The sequence below is a fragment of the Eptatretus burgeri genome, chromosome 13 (genome assembly GCF_056783735.1).
Source record: "Eptatretus burgeri isolate ZD-2024b chromosome 13, Ebu_testis_v1, whole genome shotgun sequence".
Classification (NCBI taxonomy): Eukaryota; Metazoa; Chordata; class Myxini; order Myxiniformes; family Myxinidae; genus Eptatretus; species Eptatretus burgeri.
Window position 1 is genome coordinate 38358613 of NC_140973.1, and position 21741 is coordinate 38380353.

Sequence of the window (21741 nt, forward strand, 5' to 3'; positions counted from 1 at the left end):
TTGCCTGTTTCTAACATTTTCCATAGTCTTTCCAAATACAGCATTATTCATTAATTTATAAAAGTCCCCTTCAAATTTTACTTTTGTATTTGCTCTCATATCTGTATTGAATTGAATATACTTTTTCACCCAAGGACTTTGTTTAAATTTTAAAACTCTATGAATTTTAGCTACTCTCAATCCTTCTCTCAAAAACTGTTTTAAGCTTCTCTGATGCAAAACATATCCCTCTTTATCATAGAATGTTGTTAATAACTTTTCTGTTGATTTACCTTTAATATTAAAACTTTTATGATAATCACTTAACCATTCTTTCTTTGGAGTTTCTTTCTCACATGCAAAAGGAAGATCTTTATGCTTATTATGAAGATCACTCGGGTACCTCAAATCAACTTCAAAATAATAACCTTCTTCTTCGTCATTCAATTCCTCTTGAGAAGAAATAACAATATTCATCAAAGCCTTTTCATAATCCTTTTCTTCCACCCACTCTAATTTACCATAAGGTAGAGATTGAGACATTGCCCATCCATACAAATTATTAGCATCAAAATACATCAAATAATTACTATCTTTTTCACTATCATAATTCGGGAGATATTTATTATTTGCTTTAGCATATCTTTTTGAACATACTTGTGATATTCCACCTCTCTTGGACTTCTCAATCATCAAAAGCATATCAACATCACTGATTAAATCTATATCTTGTTTTGTCATTTTCAACATTGCACTCCAAGCTAAACCAGGAGCTGTGAAATAGTGGGCAGGGTCTAATCCATAACAATTTTTATTATGACAGAGTGTTCTAAAAGCCTCAAACACATCAGCTAACAATAAAACATCTGTTTTTAGATATAAATCATGATATTCTCCAAGGTTCTTTATCTTAAATATTTTCCATATTTCTTGTGCGTGTTTATATTCCTTATCACTTATCTCTTCTTCATAAAGGTTATTATAGAAACTTTCTTTTGAAGGAAGTTGTGTTTCTTTAAATCTCATAAATGAATCCATATAATCATAAGGATAAATTCCCTTACTTGTAAGAATTTTCTCTTTACTTTGAATTTCATTCCTTGTTTGAATTTCCTCTCTCGTAAGAATTCCTTCTTTAATCAGAATTTCATCTTTAATCTGAATTTCCTCTTTAGTTCGAATTTTCTTTATAATTAGAATTTCATCTTCAGTTAGAATTTCCTCTTTACTTTGAATTCTCTCTTTAATCTGAATTTCCTCTTTAGTGAGAATTTCCTCTTTTGGAAAGAATGAATTAAGATTTGGAAAAGAGTCCGTGGAGCTTAGATTTGATGCGAGGTAGGCTAGTGGTGTTCCCATAAACTTGTAAGAATCTAAAAACCTAATACGAGTTATAGGTTTTGTGAATATCATTTTTGAAAATGAAATATACTTTTGACTTGTATTTGTTATGGCAGAAATATTCCCTGGTGTTTTTGAAAGTTCATTTATAAATAGATGTGTATCATAGTTGGCGCTGTTGTGAAGAAAGACTGGAATAAAAGAAGGTAATTTATAATTAAGATTACAACAGGAATGAGCGGGACCTCTATATTTACCAGTAAGATGACAATGGTCTCTAACTTTAGACTCCTTAATTTCCCCCTCACAAATATGACAGATATTGTTCATTCTAAATTCTAATTTTTCTTCTTTGGTTAATTTCATCGGTTCATTTGTTTCTTTCATTAATTTAGTGAGTCTTATACAATCCTTTTCTAATCGTTTTACAAACTCTTGTGAAGCATTTTTTCCACGATAATGTTCAAGTTTGTTATACTTTTCTCCAACAGATGATTTGATATAATAACAGAAACCACAAGGAATATGTTTTTGATATTTATTTGTATATGGTTCTTTTGGATTAGGAGAAGCAGTATTTATCTTTTTAAGGATACATTCAAAATCAGCGTATATCACAAATGGGTGCATGATAGATTTATTATAATCTTCAAAATAAATCTTTTCACCAGGTTTAGGCATTGTAATTACAGCTGATTTATGATTACTACAATATTTTGAATGTTGTTCTAATCGTTCTTTTGTATGAAATGAATTAAGACATCGCTTACAAGGATATATTTTGTTTGCTGTTCTGAATACCTGAGAAGAGATTAATCTTGATAAATTATTGATGTATGTGTAATGTGAATTCTTTCCAACACTAAAATATAAAAGGTCAATGTGTGTTTCTTCATTTTTATAGTTGTTTGAAATTTTTAATATTTGAACTTTGTTTGTATCCGTTAATCCATATACATTAATAGAAAGATTATTCTTTTTCTCAAATTTAGGAATATCTGTTAATGGCATTGGGAATTTAAAATCTTTAATGTCCAAGGTATTCTCATATTTCATATATTGTTTTACTCTTTCTGAATTACATTTTGGTGGATGTAAGTGAGCAAGAACAGACCAGAGAAAACATTTATTATCATTGTTCTTAATATTAACAACTGCCTTCTTTAGTTTTATTTCTTTTGGTAATTCAATATAAGAAGAAGCTTTAAGAGGGTTTGATTTTAGAATGTGTATATCTAAAAGATGATTTTTTTAATATTGAATCCACTTCCTACCACTGTATTATCAACATCCTCCTCTTGTCTTGATAGTTCTTCATAAACCCCACTATTCAAAAAATCTTGAAATGATGTTATAAAATGAAGATCTGTTCTCATATAAGGAGTTTGTTCTTCATCTTGTCTTTTCATATTCATTTTCACTCCCATATAAAACTTTAAAGTTTTTATTTCTTTTAATGTCTTTTTAATAAATTTTTCAACATCGGGTTTCACTATTTCAATTGATTCAGCTATTGATGATGGACCGGGTTCTCCAAATTGAAAAATCCTTATTTTTATATGCCCTTTAAATGCCTCATCAGTGTTTTTAATATAATAGTCTCCCTTTACTTTAAACTCATTTTTCTTGTGTTTTTGTGATTGAAGATGTTGATTATAACTACTCTTCAAAACATCCTTTGAACAGATATCACAATGTTTTCTTTCCAACTCAAGAGGAGATATTTGATGAAATAGATTAAATGTGTGTTTGTTGGTTCGGAGGTGTTTTCTATAATGTTTATATTCGTGATTACAAACATCGCAGTACGTTGTATTCACCATATTTATAGAATAAAACTTTGCTTAAACTAAAATTTTCTTGATGAAAATTTCGTTTAATTTATAGGTGAATCTGTGCTTAAAAACATTTTATCCTCCAACTTTTTCACTTAATAAATACAATGTTTCAAGACACAAAAGACAAGTTTCAATCAATCTCTTCATCTGTTAAAGATACTGAGAAATATGTCAAGGATGTAAAATTGAACAAAGATAAATATAACAACTATTGGATAAAAACTATTATGGTAAATAATATGAGTTCTTCAATTTCCTTCAGTGGAAGGGCTTTTAGTATACCTGGTAGAACATCAATTAAAGTATCTCCTCTCCTTCTAGTAATATATTCAAAACTAGAAAAAGCAATGAAACAAGAAAAAGTATCAAAGAACAAAAACCTTATGGATGAAGCTTTAGAAAGAAAAGATAAGACCATCTGTAATATGCAAGGAGAAATTTGTATTTTTTTCAACAACGCTAAAGATGTAAATCTTGATGAAATAAAGGATGTTAATATATCAGGTGAAATGTCATTTCGTTCAATAGTAGTTAACGATAATTTTAAAATTACCTTTAATATAAAAAATGTTGTCGTTGAATCTGATAATGAAAAAAGTATATCGATATCGATGGTAATATACAACTGAAAGTATAGATGAATTTCAGTTTAAGTAAAGTTTTACTTTATAAATATGCTAGACTTTCCTGATTCTCCATATGACAAATTTGAGAATTGTCCTGCGTGTGAAAGACGGGATTAAACACAGAGTCAAAAGCCTATAAACAATGTATATTCTGTGATTATCTTCTAATTAATGATAATAAAAAATATAAAAAGGAAAATAATTCTTTTAGATTTACACCAAAAATGAATTACTTTACAAGATTGATTAGAGAAATGAATGTAAAGTATGAGGATGATAACACACCTTTCCTTACAAGGGAAGAAACTGAACGTATAAGAGAAATGTTCAAAGGATTGTTGTTGTATATTATTCATGGATGTAATTTTCAGGGAAATATCAACACAAGATATTGTATAAATAAAATAATGGATTATCTTGAAATTAAACCTGAACTTAGGATAAAATATAGAGTTTCTAAAAAAGCCAATAATAAATTAAATAACCTGTTTTTCAAATATATAAATGAATGATTTTTTACCTATTTGGGAAAATAAGATAAAATTTAACAACCATAAAAATCTCCCAAATTCATTAAGATGTCTCATAGTTGGTTCAAGTGGATGTGGAAAAACCTGCTTACTTTTAAAAATGCTCCTCACTCCCAACTTTTTAGATTATGATAATTTAATAATTTTCACAAAGTCGAGTTTTCAACCAGAGTATCAACTACTCTCACAAGGTTTTAATGCTGGTCTTCAAAAAGAAGATATAATAGGTTTATTTAAACGTCAAAAAACCTAAATGATTATAACATTGAAGATATAATTCAACTATTTTGTGATACACAGAGATGTAAAAAGAAATCAAATCTTATAACTTGTATTCTTAGTGATAATACGGATGATATACCGTCTCCCAAGATTTGGATAAATCAAAAAGAACCTCGTTATCTTTGATGATTGTGTTAATGAGAGAAACCAAACGGTAATGGACAGCTACTACACAAGAGGGAGACATTCTTCTTGTAATTGTATTTATCTTAGTCAATCGTACTTTCAACTTCCTCGTCGTTCCATCAGAAACAATGCTAATACTTTTATTTTATTCAAGTTAAATTCAATAGATATCAATAATTTTTGGAGAGATAATTGTTCTACATTATGTAGTAAAAAGAAATTTGAGGATTATATGAAGCACACGACTGAAAAATATAAATATATTGTTGTGAAACAAGATGAGATATTAAGGGATATATTTTTTGTTTTATAAACAATTACATATATAAATGACAACTATTATTATAAATCTTGTGGGTAAATCTGCTTCTGGAAAAAACTTTCATAAATCAAGGTTCTTGTGTAGTACAAATGAGAATATTGTAAATTTACTTAAAAAACACCCCGTGATACGCATTGTATCAACAACAACTAGAGCAATAAGACCTGGAGAAGTAAAAGGTGAAGATTATCACTATATTTCAGTGGAGGAACATATGCGATTGAGGAATGAAGGACAAACATTTGAGGAGGTTTCTCTTGGTACAACAAAATATTCACATTGTAAGAGTGAGTTAAAGAAACTAAAATCTGGTGGTGTTGGGATATTAGAAACTAATCCAGAAGGAACGAGACAAATTATTAAATATCTGAGCGGAGTGAAGATTTTATCATTCGGTTTGATGTTGATGAAGAAACTCAACACAAACGTATGAAAAGCAGAGATGCAAGGATTAGTGAAGAAGAAATTACAACTCGCATTAATGTTAATAAAGAATTTGATGAAATATTTAAAGAAAAGGATTTATTTGAACACATCTACTTGAATGATGAAGAAAAGGAAAATTTCCCTGTTGATCTTTACAATTCATTAAATGATATTTTACAATAAATAAATGGATACAAAAGAAAGAGCAAGAAGATTTAAGGAACATCAAGAGTTGGTTTCAAAAGTTGTAAAACAACAGGAAGACATAAAGAAGAAACGCAGACAGAAACTAACGGGCGAAGAAGCATTTGAAAAAACAAGAGAAATTTTTTAAACCACTTTTAAAAACTTCCCAAGAAAAATGAAAGATGTTTCCACAGTTCCCACAGTAGAATATACTCCTAGAAAGCTTCAAATGTTAAAAGATTTCAGTCAAATGACGGAGGAAGAATTAGAGCATTTAGGAGAATTAGAATATGATGATGAAGGTTTATTTCAACAACTGGAAGAGATTAATCAACCCCTGATTATATTGTGAATGCTGTTCAAAACAATGAATATTCAGCGGATTCAAAAACCAAAGCAGGACTCATTCCAACAGAACAACCAGCAATATTTCATCTTGTTCAAGAAAAGGTATTGATATTTAATGATGAATTAAAGGTTCTTAAGTTCTGCTCAACCCCCTGTTAAACTAACTCCGAGATTAATGTTTCTTCTCACAAAAGATGGAAGACAAGGTTCAACTGTGAGGGATGAATCAAAGTATATTGATAAACCATTGGATATGGAAAATAATGATGATAGAGTATATATTGATTTGCTGAACACTCTAAATTATAAGGTTATTCTTTCTGGTAAAAGTAGGAAGAATGAGAAGGAGAAACACATTATTCAGGCTTTAAGTATCCTTGGTTCAGGTATTAGTTTTCTTCCAAATGACCCATCGCAATTAGTTAATAGACTGTTATTGTTGTTCGGCAGTAAGAAGGCTGGAAATAACAATTGTTTTAATGAAGCATCAGCCATTTTAGACCAGTTGATGAACATGAAAATAATTAATAAATCTCAATATAAAGACATTTTAACTCATATTAAATAAGATGAGAAGCACAATCCTGAGTTTTAATTTCACAACAAGCGACCACACATCTTCATTCCCATACCCACTACAACTTGACACAACAAAAGAATATGAGGCATCTTTATTGTCCATGGAGACTTATAATACCTTATTTAATATAACCGAGAAAAATGACAAGTTTAGTTATAATCCGGGAAGTGGATACAAAATCGATAACAGTCTCACCCGGAGCATACGAGATTTCTCAAATATCTTCCGAAATTGCTCGACTTATGAAAGAACAGGGTGATGAACCAAAAAATATTGTTATAAACATTCAAAAACATACTTCAAAATCAACGATTAAAGTTAAAAATAACTACAAGGTTGATTTCACAATTGATAATTCATTTAGAGAGTTATTAGGTTTCTCCTCAAAAAGATTGAAACTAATGGGACGTTTTACAGTGATAATGTCATTCAAATATCCTCAGGAATAAATTCGGTGTTAATTCACTGTGATTTGATTGATGGTGCTTATAATGATGGATTAAAAACAAATACAATATTTTCATTCAGCGCATACTCAACCCCAATTGGTTATAAATTCAATATGGAGCCTAAAAATTTGGTTTATCTACCTGTGTCAGGAAAAACCATACACAGAGTAAATTTTAGGATAACCGACCAAGATAATCGTGTGATCTCTTTTAATGGAGAAGTTATATCCATCAGAATTCACCTACGTGAAGTTTTTCAATAAATAAATACGATGGTTATTGTGAGGAAGCACGAGTTGGGAAAATATAAAATAATTACAGGAGATGGGATGTTTCTTTCCCCGTACTACAAGGGTGAAGGTATGTATCTTGGTAGAGGATACTATAAACCTAAGAGACAAAGGGGTGTCGGACATCAATTTAGAGGAGATGGGATAATTGATACTCTCATGGGTATTGGTTCAACTATTCTTAAACATAAAGACCTAATTGGTTCAACTGCTTCTGCTGTGGGAAATGTAGCAGGTGCTGTAAAGAGTATAAAAGATGCTCAGAAAGAATCTCATAAATTACAAGCAATAAAAGAAATTAAGAAAGGTAAAACTCAGTTGTCCCCCCAAGAACGACAGAAAATAATTCAAATACTTGGATCAGGGTTTCAAAAGTTTTAACATCTTTTTTCCTAAATAAATACAAGTATGGAAGCAATTGATAGTATCTATGTTTTGGATGATACTATTATTATCTCAAACTCCACTAAAAAGAAGATTACTTCAAGGTAAATGCAATAACTGGAACAGACTGGAATACAAATGGTACAAAAAGTTTTGAAATAAATAATCAACAAACCTATTTGAATCTCTCCGAAAGTTTCTTGTTGTGTAAATTTAAATTCACTAAGGCTGGGAATAACACAAACGCTACACTTGTAAATGATTTCTTCTGGAAAATGTTTGATAGTGTGCGATTGTATATTGGAACACAAGAAGTTGAAGCGGTTGATTATGTCTCTGCTGTATCTGAAATGATGAAATTTACACTCTATACATTCAGTGATAGAATGGGAAAGGGGTCTGTCGAAGGTTTTATTCCTGATATGTCAACGGGAACAAACACAGACCCTGGATATATTCAAAGGAAAGGAATGTATAATGATGATACAAAAGCAGAAAATAGTTTTACTGTGGCAGTTCCTCTTAAAGGTATATTTGGATTTTGTGATTATGATAAAGTTCTGTATGGTCTTAAAATTAGATTTCAACTACAAAGGAATGATAATGAAAATAGATTGCTTTTTGGTGTTGGTAATGCTTTTGGTGATCAGAATAAATTTGTAATTGAGGAGATGAGTTGGTATATCAGTGAATATACTCCTAATCTTAAAACAGAAGAGATGTTGAATCGAAGACTTAACTCAAAAAACCACTCAGTGTATCATACCTCAAAAGAAGATGTCAACACGTTAAACTCAATCAAACTACTTACACGTGGAATTTGGGTGTTCTGGAAGGAAAGCCACGATATCTGTGGATGATTTTTAAAAAGCCAGATGGTGATACTGCGACTGATAAGAATAATGCATTGAGTGATAATGCTAAGGTGAAACAACTTCGCGTTTCTCTAGATGGAACATTTTATCCACGAGATAGATTGGAAATTAATTGGGAAAAAATGATTTTGCTGAAGCATACAAGTCTTACCAAAAGGTGTGTGAAAGTAATGGAAATAAAGAACCTATTTTAGATATGACAGCATTTAAAAGTTTGTATACAATCTATACGTTTGACCTGAGCGCTCAAAAAGAAACTATAAAGTCTAATCGAGTGGATACTTCCCTATACATTGAAAGAGGAGAGAGTGAAGAAGTTGATACATATTGTTTGCTTTTGGAAGAAACAGAATTGCAGATTAATACAGATAATGGTGTGATGATTAGTTTCACATAATTTTTTGTTAAATAAATGAGTGGCAAAGTACCAACTGGGGTATATGTTAATCAAATCAATCTTTATAAACTATCATCTTGTGTTCAAAATCAAAAGCCTTGTACGATTAACGTTAATACAATTCAGAGAAAAGGAGCAGTAAGAATTGATGTTTTGCTCACAAGAGAACAGGTTAAAATCTTGAATGACACTGGCTCACTTAAAATTAAAATGACAAAACCAATGTTGAAAAAATATTCAATAAGAGAGACGAGTGGAGGATTTCTCCCATTTCTAATTCCTTTATTTGCTGGTTTAAGTGCGGTTGGAGCATTGACGGGTGGTATTTCAACAGCGGTCAAAACTGCCAACGAAAGGAAGGCTCAACTCCAGGCTCAAAAAGAATTGGAAAGACATAACAAAGAGTTGGAGAAACAAATTAGTGGAAGTGGTGTAATTGTAGATTTTGCTGAAAAACTTGAAGGTCTGCCTGATAAAGCGAGATTGTTAGTTGGAGATATGCTTTCTTCTATAGCACAAGCAGGTGTAAAATTAACGAAAAGAGGTAATGGATTATATCTTTCTAATAAATAAATGAGCATTGATGAGTGGTTGAAAGAATTTGGAAAGAATACAACATCAAATTTACAACTTGCCAAATATTGTAAGAAATTAAAAATTCATAATGTGGTTATTTGTATGAGAGATGAATTAACAAATGTGTCGAAACATACAAAGAATATTATTATGAACTTAGAAGATAATGATGGGAACGGTTCTCATTGGGTTTGTATTTTTAATAATCAAGACAAATATTATTTTGATAGTTTTGGTCTTCCACCACCTGTTGAAGTCATAAAATTCTTACAGAATGGTGTTTATCAAACATTTCAAGTCCAAGAATTAAATTCCAAGTGTTGTGGTCAATTATGTCTATATGTGTTATTTCAACTCAACAAAAATAAAAAATTTTATGATATTATTTTTAATCTAATATAAATGACTTATGTTGGTAAAGATGGTTCTATCTTTGGTGTATCTCAAGAACTGGATATTGATTTATCAAATTATTACACAAAGGCACAGGCTGAACGATATAAATATAATATAAACAAAAATATTAACATGAAAAATGCTTATAAATTAAAAATTATCCAAGCCCGACTGACGCGAATGACTTGGTGAGATTAAGCGATTTATCACAATATATATACTTAAATAAAACGGCTGTGTATTCTAAAGATACAGAAGTGTTGATATTATCTCCAGGTCATACAGAATTCACAGTTCGAATTAAAATAAATTTTTATAAAGAAGGGCGTATCGTTTGTATGAGAATAGAACAATGGGGGGATGATATGAATGATTTAGGGTATAATTGGTCATTTAAAATTAACCTCGAAGACCTCGAACAATTAAATCAGTCTCGTAAGGAAGAATATTATCCACTTGGTATCGAGAATGAGTTTTGTGGAGCCAATGATTAGTAAACAACAAATAAAAGAATTTAATAAGGGTAAATATAATAATGGTTTTGCCCTTGTTTATCTCATGAAAACAGAAAAAACAGGATTATATATAATAAGTAAGGAAATACAAAATGATTTAACTATGGGAAGATGGGGAGGTGTTTCGTGCCATAATATTATTCTAACATATATTTCTAATACATAAATGACAGCAAGAAGGCTTCAAGAAAATTATCATTTCTGTGTTCAAGCATACCTTCAAGAAAAGGGTATTCGGTATTTTAATAAATATGTTCTACAACATAAGAATGAGGTATTTTCAATAAAAGATTGGCATTATGCTGATGTTGATAAACCAACAACTTTAGATTTAATTAGAATGTTAAATAATGAAAAAATTATAAGGTTAAGAAAAGGTAAGGCTCTTTTTTAGAAATTCAAAAGAAATTTTATTGGTATCCTGTTGTAAAAAAATTATTTTGGATACAGGAATAACAAGAAATCCTGATGAATATATGTATAATATTCTATGGGGTGTAAACGATTCAAGTATAGTAAGGGATGAGGAAGGAGTTGAAGAAGAGAGGGAAGAGGAGGAAAAGGAGAGGAGGAGGAGAGAGAGAAGGAGGAAAGAGAGAAGAGAGAGAGGGAGGAAAGAGAGAGAATGAATAAATATCAAAATATGGAAACCAGTGAGATTCAAAAAGAATAGAGGTATTAAAGAAATTAACTTATCTCACCGAGGGAGGAATACAAAGAATTAAAAAGTCTATTTGCAATACTTTCGACAAGACTATCGACATCGAGAAGACATGTATTTTAATTCAAGTTTTTTCTTAAATAAATGGAGGAGAGAGTGAAGGCATTTCTAAGGATTCTTTATGTTTTAAAAATTAAGATTCAAATGTGCATGTTGGAAAATAAAAAGGTTTTTGCACTCTGCAGAAATTTTTCTCATAAATAAATGAGTTATTGTCTCAAATGTAAAAAGAAAACTAATACTAAAAATATTTCATATATTAAAAGTAAAAATAACAGGGTTATACAAAAAGGTATATGTTCGGTGTGTGGTTCAAAAAAAAATCAATTTATCTCCAAACACAAACTCGGAGGAGATATACAAAAGTTTTTATCAGGAAGTAAATTTACAACTACTGGAATACCAGGGGAATTACATCTTCCAGGGTATTCTTTCTGTGGTCCAGGCACAAACTTGGATAAAAGATTAGATGAGGCAGACAATCCTAAATCCTGGAGTAAACCAATCAATAGAGTTGATGAAGTGTGCATGAGACACGATATTGATTATGGGAATACCACAACGTTGGAAGAAAAGGATGAAGGCGATAGAGAAATGTTATATAATTTGTCTCTGATACAAAATCCAACCTTGAGAGAAAAAGTTGATAGGTTCATCGTGAAGAAGATGATTAGTGCTAAATTGAAACTTGGACTTGGAAATTCAAAAAAAACTCATAGGCTCTAATGATGCCATTAAGACTGAAGAGCAATTAGCTGATGAATTACAAAAACCAATATTCACAAAGTTTCAGAGAAGGAAAGTTTATTCCAAGGAAGTTGATTATATCTGGTCTGCTGATTTGATTGAACTCAATAATGATAAGGGGTACAAGTATGCTTTAACCGTTATTGATTTGAGGAGTAGATATGCGTGGGTTGTCCCTTTTCAAAAACAAAACAGGTAATACTCTTATGTTAGCTTTTCAACAGATATTTAATAAAAGTAAGAGAAAACCTAAGAAATTGTGGACTGATGAGGGTAGAGAGTTTTATAACAAGACATTTATGAATTTTTTAAAAAATAACAGTATTACATTATACAGTACCTTTAATGAAGGGAAGGCAGTTGTTGTTGAACGTTTTAATCGTACCTTAAAAGAGAGACTATATAAAAAATTCACACAACTCGGTTCACAACAATGGTCATCTTTTATTCAGGATATTGTGGATAAGTATAATGACACAATTCACACGTCAACAAATATGAAACCATCAGAAACATTTACAAAATTAAAATATGAAAAAGAGATTAATGTCAGAAAACCAAAGTTCAAAGTTGGTGATATCGTAAGAATATATAGGTGGAAATCTCATTTTGAAAAGGGTTTTACTGAACGATGGACGAAAGAACTTTTTAAAATTGTTGATGTAATAGATACAGTTCCTTGGACTTATAAAATATATGATTTGGAAGGGGAAGAGATTTTAGGTTCATTTTATTCACAGGAATTACAAAAGACAAAACTAAGCAGATAATACACCTTTGTGGACACTAGAGGGACAAGTCCGAGGTGTATAACAGTATATAATGTGTGTCAAGGGGGACGTTCTTAGATCTGTGAACCCCAACCACAGAACACAGAATCCTCAACTGAATAGTCAAGGCTTAACTTTTGTTTGTTGATGTGTATGTGTGTGTGTGTCCCAACCCTCACATTCAAAATCTCAACCCCAACCCTCACATTCAAAATCTCAACCCCAACTCAATCCTCACCCAACACAGTCTTTTTCAAAATGAGATTTCCACCTATATATATATATATATATATATATATATATATATATTTTACGTTTTTTTTCTCTTCTTCCAATTCTGTCTTTTAAGGCTTTCAGGTTTGATGACGTAAAAAGGGGGAGTAGTAAGCCTGCACTTTCTTCCCAGAACTTTCTTGATCTTGCTCCCATCAAGCACCATCCGACAAAGAACTACATCGATAGGTTTAGATCCCAAAGAGTGATAGCTTAACTCCAAAAGTCTCCAAAATATAAATAAATAAAATAATAATAATAATAAATAAATAAATAAATAAATAAAAGCCCCCAAAAAAAGTTTCAAGTGTCCAACATAAACCCAACTTTCCAAGTCTTCAAGGTATAACCACATTCCCGTTGAGTTTCCAAGATATGTATCACATTGTGAGTTATCAATCCAGAACCCACATTTCAAGTATTCAAAGTAAAACCAACTTACAAAGTCTCTTAAGGATAACTCATTTACTGATTTTTTCAAAATTTGTGAGTCTCCAAGGTAGGCCCCATATTTAGAACCATCTTGGCAGAACCCTTTTCCTGAGTCTCCAAGGTAGTTATTTAAACCATCAAGGCAGAACTCATTTACTGATTTTTCAAAATTTGTGAGTCTCAAGGTAGGCCTCATATTTAGAACCATCTTGGCAAAAGCCTTTTGCTGAGTCTTCAAGGTAGTTATTTAAACCATCAAGGCAGAACTCATTTACTGATTTTTCAAAATTTGTGAGTCTCCAAGGTAGGCCCCATATTTAGAACCATCTTGGCAAAACCCTTTTCCTGAGTCTCCAAGGTAGTTATTTAAACCATCAAGGCAGAACTCATTTACTGATTTTTCAAAATTTGTGAGTCTCCAAGGTAAAACTTGTATTCTGGCTCATCAAGGTATAACTTGTTCAGTGGGTATTGTCTTGATAACTCACAATGAGTACTATTGCTGTAAAACTCTTTTTCAGGATTTTGCTGGTCTCCAAGGTATAACTCTTTGGTTGGGTCATCAAGGACGAACTCGTTCTGTGGGTCTTAAATCGCTCATAAGGTCTTCAACCAAGCCAACAATTTCGCCCCAAGTTGTAGCAAAAGCAGTATTTTCATTTCGTATTTCAGACACAATTTCCTGTGAGAGAAAATAATAATGTATTAATTAAGTTATTTAATTATTAAATGAGTATGCTTCAATCAAAGTTTGAAAATAGGGAAAATAAAAAATCTTACCTCAATAGATAAGAGGTTTGAATCCAGTTCATCAACTTGAAGGTTTAGTTCCATAGAAGACAGAGAGTTCCAAGGAACACCAAAGTCATCCCACTCAAGGTCTTCAACCAAGCCAACAATTTCCCCCCAAGTTGTAGCAAAAGCAGTATTTTCAGATACAATTTCCTGTGAGAGAAAATAATAATGTATTAATTAAGTTATTTAATTATTAAATGAGTATGCTTCAATCAAAGTTTGAAAATAGGAAAATAAAAAATCTTACCTCAATAGATAAGAGGTTTGAATCCAGTTCATCAACTTGAAGGTTTAGTTCCATAGAAGACAGAGAGTTTGAGACAAGCACACAGAACACCATTGCCAGCAAGAACAAATGTTTAAAATGGAGCCTGGGTTTGAAGCTTTTATAGAGAAAGACTGGTGGGTGTGGTTTCCTTTGGAAATTCCCTGGGCAAGCCTAGGCAAGCCTTCATTGGGAAATTTTTCAAAACCATAACATCCTGTAATTTTCTAGTGATTTCTTTGTGAGTCAGAGATGAACTGGAAATGATGTAAGAGTGGGCGGGGCTTAGCAAAAGTAGGCGGAGCTTAGGAAAAGTGGGTGTGGCTTAGAAAAAATACCTTATGAAAAGTGGGCGTGGCTTAGAAAAAATACCTTATGAAAAGTGGGCGTGGCTTAGAAAAAATACCTTATGAAAAGTGGGCGGAGCTTAGCAAAAGTGGGCGGGGCTTAGGAAAAGTGGGCGTGGCTTAGAAAAAATACCTTATGAAAAGTGGGCGGAGCTTAGCAAAAGTGGGCGTGGCTTAGGAAAAATACCTCATGAAAAGTGGGCGGAGCTTAGCAAAAGTGGGCGGGGCTTAAAGAAAAGTGGGCGGGGCTTAACAAAAAATAACCTGTGGCTCAGGAGGTGGTCAAACAAGAGCATTAAGAGAAGTTAATCATTTCGTAATGGCACAAAAGGGGTATCTTAAAAAATATAAAGATTCAAATGTTTTGTTTGTCAATATTTTAGATGGGGATTATTGTGCAAAGAAAATTAAACTATTGAAGGAATTTGAGAATGAACAAATCTTTATAGGTTCAATGAGTGAGCTGTTCAACCCCCAGGTGTTCAATTCAATGAGGTTCAACCTCCAGGTTAAAAGGGGAGACAAATAAATATACCTTGGGATAAAAAGGGGATTTATTTTTAGGGAAAAAAAAAGGGAATCGCTGAAAATCCCCCATTCATTTACATGGGGAAAAGTGAGCCAGAATCAGTATTCTTACCCTACTTATATACATATATACACATATATACATACATATATACATATATACATATATATATATATATATATATATATACATATATACATATATATATATATATATATATATATATATATATATATATATATATATATATATATATATATATACACACACAGCTCTGGAAAAAAAATCAAGAGACCACTGCAAAATTATTAGTTTTTCAGGTTTTACAATTTATAGGTTTGTGTTTGAGTAAAATGAACATTTTTGTTTTATTCTATAAACTACTGACAACATTTCTCCCAAATTCCGAATTAAACTATTGTCATTTCGAGCACATATTTGCAGAAAATGACAACTGGTCAAAATAACAACAAAGATTCAGTGTTTTCAAACCTCAAATAATACAAAGAAAACAAGTTACATTCATTTTTAAACAACACAATACTAATGTTTTAACTTAGGAAGAGTTCAGAAATCAATATTTTGTGGAATAACCCTGATTTTCAATCACAGCTTTCATGCATCTTGGCATGCTCTCCACCAGTCTTTCACATTGCTGTTGGGTGACTTTATGCCACTCCTGATGCAAAAATTCAAGCAGCTCGGCTTTGTTTGATGGCTTGTGACCATCCATATTCCTCTTGATCACATTCCAGAGGTCTTCAATGGGGTTCAGGTCTGGAGATTGGGCTGGCCATGACAGGATGTTGATCTGACGGTCCTCCATCCACACCTTGATTGACCTGGCTGTGTGGCATGGAGCATTATCCTGCTGGAAAAAACCAATCCTCAGAGTTGGGGAACATTGTCAGAGCAGAAGGAAGCAAGTGTTCTTCCAAGATAACCTTGTACGTGGCTTGATTCATGAGTCCTTCACAAAGACAAATCTGTCCGATTCCAGCCTTGCTGAAGCAAATCCAGATCATCACCGATCCCCCACAAAATTTCACAGTGGGTGCGAGACACTGGCTTGTAGGCCTCTCCATTTCTCCATCTAACCAGTGGACAACCAGGTGTTGGGCAAAGCTGAAAATTGGACTCATCAGAGAAGATGACCTTACTCCAGTCCTCCACGGTCCAATCCTTATGGTCTTTTGCAAACCTCAGCCTGGCTCTTCTTTGCTTCTCATTGATGAAGGGCTTTTTTCTAGCTTTGCACGACTTCAGCCCTGCCCCTAGGAGCCTGTTTCAAAGCATCCTTACCGTGCACTTCACCCCCGCTGCCGTTTGCCATTCTTTTTGTAGCTCACTTGATGTCATCCTACAGTTGTTGAGTGACATTTGAATGAGTTGGCGGTCATCCCGGTCAGTGGAAAGTCGTTTTCGCCCTCTGCCAGTCTGTAGCTTTGTTGTCCCCAATGTCTGCTGCTTGACCTTGTTCTTATGAACCGCCGTCTTTGAAATTTTAAGGATGGAAGCAACATGACGCTAACTGTATCCCTCTGCCAGTAAAGCCAGAATTGAACCCTTCTTTTCCTCACTCAAAACTTTTCTTTTCAACTCTTTTGGCATGGTCAATGGTTACTTTTTTGATTCCAATTACTTATGAGGTACTACTAGCACTGTTTTTGCCATTCAGCTGGTCCTATTGCAAGAGGATAATGATGACCACAGCAGTGGTTTTGATACTTTTCCTTGTTAAATAAGATTCGGTTTAGGTGATCACCTAATCAGTACCTCACTTAGTAGAATGAGGTGTGCCTGTGTTGGAATTCAACAGACACTGGAATGGAATGGCTGCCATACATGTAGAGATGCTGATTTAAAAAAAATTTTGGAGTGGTCTTATTTTTTTCCAGAGCTGTATATATATATATATATATATATATATATATATATATATATATATATATATATATATATATATATATATATATATATATATATATATATATATATATTTTCTTCTTTCGGCTGCTCCCGTTAGGGGTCGCCACAGCGGATCATCCGTATGATCCGCATAGTGATTTGGCACATGTTTTACGCCGGATGACCTTCCTGACGCAACCCTCGTCGCCTCTTACGACACAGGGATATGGTACACCTATTTTAACCGGGGTATACACCGGCCCGATATACTGGTACTCATTTCGCCGACCTCGGAAGGATGACAGGCTGAGTCAACCCCAGGGTGTATTAATTCAGTGGCCCAACGGGACTTGAACTCAGGACCTTTTGGATCCCAAGCCGTTGCCCTAATCACTGCGCCAACACCAGGCTCATATATATATATATATATATATATATATATATATATATATATATATATATATATATATATATATATATATATATATATATATATATATATATATATATATATATATATATATATATATATATATATATATATATGGTTTTCAAGTGCCCAAAATCTCATATTCAATCTGTTGACATGGCCAGTCAAACGAATCTGCCTCCAACTCCAAAAATATCTGTCACAAACCCTTTCCTTCACAACAGTCATTGGTCTCTGCTTGACATGAATTTTGTGACGAAACACGTTTTAGTACTTCCTAAGAATTCTCCAGATTGTCGTTTTTGATGCACCTGCCTCCATTGGCAGATGATGTTATGATTTATTTTGGGGACTCAATCACATTATAGCACAAATATCCTGCATGGTTTCAATGGTGCACAAAATCAACTGGTAATGACATTTCGTTAGTCAAAACACATTTGTGCTTGTGTTCTGAAATTTCTGAACAAACCGATGAATGGACTTGTGGACATAAATGAAATGAGAACCAAATGTTCGACTTTCTTCTGCACAGTGGTACAATGTTTGTGTCATCAATAATTCCTTGATAATGAATGTGTAAGACCATGGCATTTCATCTCGAACGCCTGTAATTACCTCCACCACCAAAGATGGACAGAGATTATGCGTTCACCCTGTTTGTCTGTGAGCAGGATATCTCAAAACACTGTGGACGAATTTGGATTTAACGTGCTGGACAAGTTGAGGTGTGACAAGGACGAATTGATTACATTTTGGTGAAGATCCGAATCTGGATACTAGAATTATTTAAGTGATTCTTCATCATTGAGAGATGGGGCCAAACTATATATTTAGCACAATATCTCAATAGGTTGTAGACTGATTCAGACAAATCTTGGTGGACAGGTTGGGTATGTAACAAGAACAAGCCAATTCATTAGATTTCGGTTCAGATCCAGGAGCAGATCCAGACGATCAGTGGGACACAAAACGAAAACTATTCAGCATGGTGGAGGTATGCGCTCTGCCGAGTGTCGTTTTAATTTCTCTCTGTGTTAAAGCTCTGTCTCAGCTCGTTTTAAGCTTATTTTTCCTTCATCTGCATGCCATGCCCTTGAGTCCTATTGATACCCCCACCAGAGGCTTCGCAAGCTTCCAAAAATATTCAGGGTCCGGGCTCCCCTCAAACTTAAGATCTTCTCATGCCCAATAAACCATTTAGCGTCATGGCATGTGTAGCAAAATAGGCTAATTGTTATAAAGTGCCTCTCAGAGCCAAAGGGTTAAGATATATTTGTGGCATAGCAAAAAACATTTGGGGGAATGTGCCCCATGGGTCAGTGCCCAGCGATGCTTCTGCCCCTCACCACCATTTCAAAAAATCCCCTTGGATCTCCCAACTATGATCACCGGCGAGCTATCCACCACAGAGACTGCAGCTGTTTACAGAGGAGCTTTATATCACCATCTCAGGAGACTAGAGATGAGCATTTAATGATGACTATCAGCAGCACTACCCATATCTCATCTCACAAGCAAATAAATAAAAACATCTTCTCCAAAAAATCCCTTTAATGTGTGTACTTGCATCATATTCCCATGCAATGTTATTTTCTCTAAAATAAATGATGTAGCCATATTTTGCAAACTTTCCTCAAACAGCCATGAGTGGGCCTAAAACCATTGTAGATCATCTCTGCTCCGCCCTCTGAGTCTCGAAAAAGAAAAAAAGAATCTAAACCAATTAGTCAGGCAGCAAGCTGTACAGATAAGGATCACACCTAAATCAAGGGGACCAAATAATGCCAGAGAAAAAATTTAAGCAAAGATGAAAAGAAAGAGGAAGAACCCCAATTATATGATGTTTTATTTCAGAGTACTGTGTAATGTGATACCAAAATGGTGTGTTTGTTCGTTTTCCAACTCCTCATCCAATTTTTGCCTGATCTCCACCATACTTTGCATGTGTACTCCATGGCTCCTGGGTGTGATGATCATGATGAAGATGCAAACTGTCACTGAAAGTCATGTGGGTGTAATGCTCAGCTGTAGAAAAATATCTGAGTAGCAAGGAGATTAATCAACAGCTAGCATAACCCGTGCTCTGCGCGACGTGTTGGGGTGGGTGTGTTTGAGAAAGGAACTGATGCAGAGTATCAGTAGTAATTTTACTTTAATGCAGTAAGTGGAATCCGATTTCACTGTTTCAGAACCATTTTATTTACTTTTTTTTGTACCATGCACCTCATATGGTCTTTGAGATAATGTAAGCTGAATATCACGTTACTCGAGCGCAGAACAAAGTCGAAGATAGCGTGACACGAAACCACAAACTCTTATATATTGAAATAATATATAAGATGTTGAATGGATGATAGGTATCATTGGAGTGTCGAGAGGCAAAAGCCTTGTAATTCCAGCATGAAGGCACAAAGACATGGAAAAAGGAAAAGGTGTTTTGTTCCAAATTGGGTATGGCTCCTTGTTTAGTGAACCTGCAAGGTTACGTCAACTGGGCTGGAAGGATGGCCTCGAGGTACGCACACTTGCCTGGGTTTGAATCCTGACACAGCTACACAGAGATATGACATAAGTAAATGGACACCATGATTTTAAAATAATTTATTTATTGAACATTTGATGTATATTTGATCCATTTTAATCCAGACATTAGTATTTGTTAGACTTGCCATTTGCAGATTTCAACGCTTTTTACCTCTTCAGACATAGAACTAATGTTCTGAAATTTTCTTCTGAAATTTTCTGAAAGTTCTGAAATTTTCTCTTGTGGGATTTCTGCCAAGGCGTCACGCAAAAGGTTTATCAATTCTGCCCGTGATGTTGGTTTCCTGGACTTTTTCCACACAGCTCGATCCAATATGGTCCAGAGGTGTTCAATGGGATTCATGTCAGGAGATTGACTTGGCCATGGAAGTCGCTTGATCCCATTTCTGTCCTGCTATTCATTGGTCTTTTTTGAAGTGTGGCATGGAGCTTCATCTTCCATGAGCAGTGTTGTTTTTGACCATCTGACCAGTGGAGAAGACAGGGAGATGTCCATCCTCAAGGATAGAAATATATATATATATATATATATATATATATATATATATATATATATATATATATATATATATATATATCTTCTTCTTTCGGCTGCTCCCGTTCGGGGTCGCCACAGCGGATCATCCGTATGATCCGCATAATGATTTGGCACATGTCTTACGCCGGATGCCCTTCCTGACGCAACCCTGGTCGCCTCTTACGACGCAGGGATATGGTACACCTATTTTAACCGGGGTATACACCGGCCCAGTACACTGGTACTCATGAGTACAGGACAGGCTGAGTCAACCCCCATATATATATATATATATATATATATATATATATATATATATATATATATATATATATATATATATATATATATATATATATATATATATATATATATATATCGTAGAGTTGATGTTGCCAACACACTCCACAAGCTTTGACTGACCAGTAATCCAGATTCCTCCCCACACCATCACTGAAAAACCATCATGTTTGACAGCTGGCTGCAATCAGTTCAAAGATAACTCTTGACTGGGAAGTCTCCAGACCCATACACGTCCACTGTCAGAAAATTGAGCAAATTGGGACTCCTCTGAAAAAATGACAGTTTGCCAAAACTCTAAGGGTCTGTTGGCCATCTCATCAGCCCACTTCTTTCTCCTTTGAATGTTGGCTGGTCGAAGAAGAGGTTTTCTCCTCATTGCTCTCCCATAGTAGCCCACTTGATGAAGGTACTGCACGGCAGTTTTTGAGCTAACTTGGACATCCTCTGCAACATATTGTTACAGGCCGGGGGGTCAGCCTCCAACCGACCGCTCTGAACGGAGCCACACGTCGAGTCGGCCCGACCGATCGCCCGGAATATAGATCGCCATCCGGATAACTCCGAAAGACGGGTCCTTGTACAAGAACCGAAATACGCCAATCGGCAGATCACGTGGTCGATTGCCAATCTTCAATGTACCTAAATACCCACATGATCCAACTACCGGGGTATTCCACCATCGACGGATCTC

At 33.8% G+C, this 21741-nt stretch overlaps 1 protein-coding gene and 1 long non-coding RNA gene across 5 annotated transcripts in view; both read right to left on the bottom strand.

The window, feature by feature from the left end:
- LOC147014258 (receptor tyrosine-protein kinase erbB-4-like) overlaps nucleotides 1-21741 on the bottom strand; it is a 504201-nt gene that overhangs the window by 277238 nt on the left and 205222 nt on the right. The window lies entirely within an intron of this gene.
- LOC147014260 (uncharacterized) lies at nucleotides 13927-15401 on the bottom strand. Its single transcript, XR_015050436.1, has 3 exons — nucleotides 14452-15401; nucleotides 14190-14354; nucleotides 13927-14091 (listed from the first exon to the last, which is right to left on the bottom strand). It is a non-coding gene; the product is annotated as an uncharacterized LOC147014260 (long non-coding RNA).